The sequence below is a fragment of the Pseudomyrmex gracilis genome, unplaced genomic scaffold (assembly GCF_002006095.1).
Source record: "Pseudomyrmex gracilis isolate BER0280 unplaced genomic scaffold, ASM200609v1 scaffold_5, whole genome shotgun sequence".
NCBI lineage: Eukaryota > Metazoa > Arthropoda > Insecta > Hymenoptera > Formicidae > Pseudomyrmex > Pseudomyrmex gracilis.
The window spans coordinates 1,387,569-1,393,763 of NW_018020589.1; the positions used below are offsets into that span (position 1 = coordinate 1,387,569).

The 6,195-nt window shown below is 47.7% G+C and overlaps 1 protein-coding gene across 2 annotated transcripts in view; it reads right to left on the minus strand.

Moving 5' to 3' along the window:
• Window positions 1-4,917, minus strand: part of LOC109857577 (serine-rich adhesin for platelets-like) — a 48,921-nt gene extending 44,004 nt beyond the window's left edge. Inside the window, exons 1-2 of one of the 2 annotated variants that reach the window (XM_020434043.1) lie at window positions 4,762-4,917; window positions 4,380-4,441 (exon numbers count right to left, since the gene is read on the minus strand). The gene's annotated coding sequence lies outside the window, so the exon portion shown is untranslated. Of the gene's footprint in view, window positions 1-154; window positions 674-4,379; window positions 4,442-4,761 lie in introns of those variants that run through there. The other variant, XM_020434033.1, reaches the window with a different exon arrangement.
• Window positions 4,918-6,195: the final 1,278 nt, after the last annotated feature.

The window sequence follows — 6,195 nt, forward strand, 5'->3', positions numbered from 1 at the left end:
ATATTCGATATTAGAAATAATTCTCTAAAAAAAAAAAAAAAAACAAGCTTTCACGCTCAAAACGTGAGAGAAAATTTTAAATGCAGCACTGGAAGTACGTGAAAAAATCGCGTTAAAAATTGCAAGTAATGATCATCTAATGATTAGAACTCACTTGAAAATTGTCGTCCGCAGCACTGTCACATCGAGATAACACGCGTCGTCGCGTTGTGCACTGAGTACAAGGTCCACTCAACTCACGAAGCACTTTCGGGACAAAGGGCCCGAGTTGAGATCCGGTGAAAAAACGAAGGGAAAAAAAGAACGAGATTCTGGCACCGTCAACGATCCGCAACGGAGCGCGCTGCTCTCTTCCGTGTTCTCGCGCGCGTCCAAGTGCGCGAGATCCGTGCCGCGTGTCTGTCCGAAAGTGTCACCTCCCTCTCTTCGGACGACTCCGACGTGCCGGCGAAGATCCGTGAAAGGAGGAAGAGGCGAGAGATCGTCCGCAACCCGGTCGAGCGCCCGTCAGACGGTGGCGGCCGCTTCTGTGCGCTCGCTTTCCTTTTTTCTCGCCTTCTCTTCTTCCTCCGGGTAACCACCAGCCCGACGATGTTGACGTCGCGCGGCAACGAGGCGAGTATAGGAAGACCACGACGGCGACGAGCAGGAGGAAGAGCGGCGGTGGAAGAGTAAAGAGAGGAAAGTGGCGCGGGGGTGGGGGGAGGGAGGAGGGGTAAAGGAACGAGCGAGTGAGATAGAATGAGGACAGACAGACGTAGCAAGAGGAAGAGAGAAAGAAAAAGAGAGCGAGAAGGAAGAACCGGAGCAAGAGCGAGCGCCGGCAGACTAGGTTGACTCGGTGGCCGAGCGGTATCTCACCCGCGAAAAGCGTCCCGCGATCAGGTGACAGCGGGAGTACACACCGGCGTTATTCCCGAGTGAGAGCGAGAAGCGGGACGTACGTACGAGAGAGAGGAATAGAGACAGAGAGATAGAGAGAGTGCGACTGGCTGCTTTGGCAGAACAAGGACAGCCGAGTCGTGAACAGAACGTGGAGGGAGTGTGGAACAGCGTAGAGGAGGGCGCACTTTAGAGAGAGAGAGAGAGAGAGAAAGAGAGAGGGACAAACGGGACGGGTAGGAAAAAGACAGAGTGGAGCACGAGAAAGAAAGAGAGAGAAAGAGAGAGAGAGAGACGCGGAGGGTGAATGGGACGGAGTATGAACTGACGGAGATGAGAGACGAGGAGAGCGATAGCGGGTGCTCTCGTGCGTTTGCCAAGCGTAACTTGACAGAGGAGGGCGAGGAGATGCCTCGATGGGACAGAGTGGGACGCGAAGAAATGCTGCGCGCCACGAACGAAGAGAGAGAAAAGTTTCAAGAGAGAAAGGGAAGGTCGGACCGGCGGCGCGAGAGAGACAAAGCGAACGTTGGCCGTGGGTGAGACGTGGGCGAAGTGGGGTGCCGACGGAGAGCCGACGAGAGAGCGTATGAGCGGGGTGACCGGCAGAGAGGCAGAGAAGGGCTCCCTGATCGCTTCTGAGTGCAAACGGTTCGGCGTGCGGTGGGACACTGGCAGGCAGTCGGGCGGGCGGGCTGGCTGAAACTGCTGTGGATAGCGGGTGGCGAGCGGTGTGCGCGGTGCGATACTCCACGGAACGGGACGGGACGGGCCGAGAGCGCCGGGCCGGGACCCCCATCCAACACACGCGCGCACACGAACGTGCGCGTACACGCGCGCCGAAGGCCGGGGCGCTTCGCGTGTAGTCGCCACCGATAGAAGCATCACGCGGAGAAAAGCGGCGAACACAGACGCGCGCCTTACACAAATCGGAGTTAGGCTGTTCGGACAAACGAACGTATGGAATGGTCGCGAAATGTCGGGGGAGGAAGGGTAACGAGCAAAAGCAGGCAGATCACATAGGACAGACCGAGCACAGGCTCGACGGCATACGGCATCCTCGACACGTTACTACGCCAACGGCTTTACCTGTGCCCTCGGCTCAGATCGGTCTCGCTCGGACGCTCGCACTAGCCTGACTCTGCTTTGCCGTTTCTCTCGCCGTCGATCGGTCGGTCGGGCTCTTTATGCCTCTTCTCACTTTGCCCTCGTCTCTTCTACGAAACGTGCCAAACCGACCCTGATTTGATATACAAGCACGCTAAAACGATACAGGTTTCTTTTTCTTTTTCCCATTTGAAGCGTCGGCGTCTTGTTGTATTTTCGTTTTTTTTTTTCCCGTTATTTTTCTCATTCCTATTGATTCTGTAGCGCTCTTTGCGATCTTCACTGCGGGACACTTTTCTCTCCGACTCTCGTTCCTCGTCACTCTCACTGTCAACGAACTCTCGTTCGCAGAAAAACGGCGCCAATTCGATTCGATGTTAAAAAGAAATCTGAACCCTAGTACGCATTTGGATCATGTAGAAAAAGGTTGTCTTTCTATCTGCCGAAACTATTTATCTTTCGATTACAGTATTTGGACAAAAGGACAAAGAAATGAGAAGAACTAATTCACAAAACATAATTGGTAGACATTGTAAATTTTCTTTATACTGACGTTCCAAAAATTCGTGATGTGTCGTCGAAAGACATCTCTTTCAGGGCGACACCCATAAATTAAAGATTTTGACGCCATTCTTTCAAACTTCGCATAAAAACCGTTCGTATTTTCCTTAGTTTTAAATGATTTATTCAACATTTTGCGAAAAAAGTTTTAATGTACAATCATTTTTTATCTTGCTCTTCCCACTAATTTACTTTCTAAATCTCTTATTGAGCGAGACGCCAAGGAACTTTTGAGCATTCGTCACGGTACTTTCTGACCTTCGAATTTTGAAAGCTCACGGAAGAATAATCGATGAGCGCAATTCTGACGTTGCTTTCATCCGTTTCTAGGAAACGGCAGAGGGTGACTTCACGCTAGAACGAAGACGGCCTTAAAGAAAAGAGGAAAAAGCAAGCAACAGGAAAGACGAGAACCGAGAGATAGAGGTTGCGCGAGCGGTCTCCGAGCTCGAGCGCACAAAGGAATCGGCAAAATCGCGAGATATAGCGCTTCGAGCAGCGGGATAAAGCTGGGCGAGAGCGGGCGTTTTGCTCGTCAATGAAAACCACTAAAACTGGGAAAAGCATGCGTGCTTACGTCGCAAGGAGATCGCGCGTGTTTCATTTCAAATATATCGTTCGGAGGAGGAAAAGAACGCCGTACGGAAAGTAGGACGGTAACGTCACGAAACGCGTTTCTTTAGAATTTTCGACTATTCAGAGAAAGCAGGAGTCAACGCGGAAGAGCGAGAGGATCAGCACAGTAAGTGGAAGCGAGCGAGACTAATGCACAGTAGGGGGCGGTACCCCTTAACACCGGGCACGCGAGGCAAACAGGGGGAGCAGCTGTGTTCTATCCTTGTTCGGGTTGCTCTCTAAGGGGGTCGAGGATTATTAAAACGGACGAGGGACAGGAAGCGAGGCGGGGGGCAAGGCAGCCTTCTACTGTTACGGTGCACAGCCTCTGGAACCGGTACCTAACTCCCCTCTCTTCTCTCCTCTCCACTACCGCCGCACTCACTCGTTCTGCCTGTCTCTCTTTCTCTTTCGCTCCTTCAGTCTTCCTGATTCGGTATTCAAGTTGGAGCCGCGGTGCATGCTCTCGGTGCATAAAATGCCCCCTACAATGATTCCAATCAACTGTAGTACCCATGCGCGCGAGAGCAGAGCTCAGCAATCAGGGCCGCTTTGATGACGGCGGCCAAAAATTCGGCATTAATTCAATGAGAGACGGCCGGCGCGGCCGCAGTCGATACGATCGATCCAACGATCGATCGCTCAGAGATCCCGCTCGTTGTTGATCGCGCGCACGCGAAAGTGGATCATCTATCTTGATCAGCGAGTTTGAAAGCCGAAACATTCTCAAATGAGCGCTGAAGCACTTCTCAAGCGAAAACGTCCCGCGAGGAATAATCAGAGAGACCGCAGGTCGCGGATAAAATATGATCGATGAATGTCGTGTGTGGAATTGCGCGAGTATATGCAAATATATGGCGACAAAAATAACGCGTCCGAATACGTTTGCACCTTGCGAGTTCCTTCTTCGGCACCTTGCGTTTTTCTCGCGACACAATGACGCGTCAAGCACGTGCAGACCCCCGGAAAGGACGTGTTACCTGCGACGTCTAAAGATCCTAATACCCTAGAATCCTTATAAATCTATGTGTCCATCATCGCAAAAGCACAAAAATAAAACTGGCAGGTTATTCTGATCTTTTCAATAGTTTTCAATAGCGCCTACTATTATGACACTAAAATATCGAAATTTTCTAGCTCCGCCTAAAAACGCAATCGATTTCACAGGCTTATTTAGAATAATACGCGTTTGTGTTCTAGTTTCCTTTACTCACCTTGACTTGACTTATGGACTACAGAATCCTTGACATCCTTTGCTCCAGTCTTTTGTCTTTTCCTATGCGAGAAAACAAACGAGCATTTTTATGCGAGCAATCTTATTTTTTCATATAATGAATTGATTATGTGTGTAGTAACTTACATTTGAAAAATTAATTTTAATTTAAATAGTAAATTTTTCTTATTTTCTTTGCATTATAAAAACTATAGTTTTTCTTAAAACTTAATTGTTTAACACAACATGATTTTAATGAGCACCAGAATTTCTTTCGATTGGTTTAACATTCGCCAGTGTGTGTAATAAAAAAAAAAAAAAAAAAAAAAATCTCATACGACGCAGTTCTACCTGTAATACCTTCGATTGAAGTGTATTCGTACCTCTCTTAACCGTCGAGCTCAATCATGCGCGAACGTTCCAGAGACGATTCCCTTTCCTTAAGCGGGACAGCCGCCACACACAAACACAGTCCACGGACACAGAGCGTTTGGAAACGGTCTGGGATACCGTTCCGGGCGACGGGCAGGCCGGCAGTGCCAAGCAACGACCACTACGAAGGATCAACACGGCAACGTCCCGTCACTAATTACATTCTCCTCGCGCAATCACGGTCGGCGCGTATATAGCGTTTCCGCGCGAACGTCGCTCTACATCGCACTGCGCGCACACACGTTACGACACTTGCACCGACCGCGTGCTGGCGAAAGTCCAAATCTCTCGGCAGATTAAAAGCTTCTCTCGGCAATCCTCTTGGCTCGGGTTCCTCCGCACGTTTCCCTGAAAAGCTTCTACGGAGCGGATCGGCGACATCCGCCGATCCTCTCCTCTCTGCCGTTTTCGTGTCTCGACGAAGCGAGCCGCTCCGACGAAATGAACGAGTTCACGTGAGAGATCCCCCGCGTACATGTGGGAATCTTCTGTCACGTGACAGACCCAAAAACCAATCGTGCTCTATAAAAGGACTACCAATAGTGGGTTTATAGTGTAACAATTCCCCATGACAAAGTAAAGTCCTTGGGTTGATCCCGTGACTTATTGGTTCTTTACAAATGCGTGACTAAGAAATATTATGCTATGAACTATAATAAAATTTCAAATTGTGAGAGAGGACAAGCCAATAATGTTATTGCGATCGTCGCATTCTTTAAATCACAATAAGATGAACGTTATTGAATGTAAATGTAAAAAAATAAAAAATAAAAATATATAAATAAACGCGAATACTCAGTCTTTTTGAGATTTGTGAAAAATCGTTTATGCTCGACAAGACAAAACTTTATCGCAAAAGTTTTGCGATCACGGAAAAGCAGTTTCTTAAAAACGTGGAAAGTCTCTAAAGAAATCCATTACCAAGCCGTTAAAGATCGTTAAAGGGTCACACAATTGACCATACTGTTAATTGGCGGTGTTGTTAGAAGTGAAAGAATAAATGCGAAAACCTCGTCTGCTTTCAGGAAATAGAAACGTAGTGGATTTTTTTTACAACGAGCGCGAGTAACGCTGCTTCGAAAAGTGAGAGAAAGGAAAGAAGCAATTACAAGCAGGCGAAAAATAAAAAGTCGTGAAAAACAGTGATACAGTTTTTGTAGTTATACTTCTCCCTTTAACGGTGTAATTATGTTATTAAAATAGGTTTCTCTCTCTTTCTGAAAATATCTTATTAGAGAAAGAGCTTAAAGAAAAACACTATAAAAATTGGATTATCTCACACATGACCGCTGAAACTAATCTTTGATGAAACGGAAAGTGTTTTTTATATGTACTACATTAAAATGTAGTTAAGTATACTACATACTACATTAAAATCTAATTAA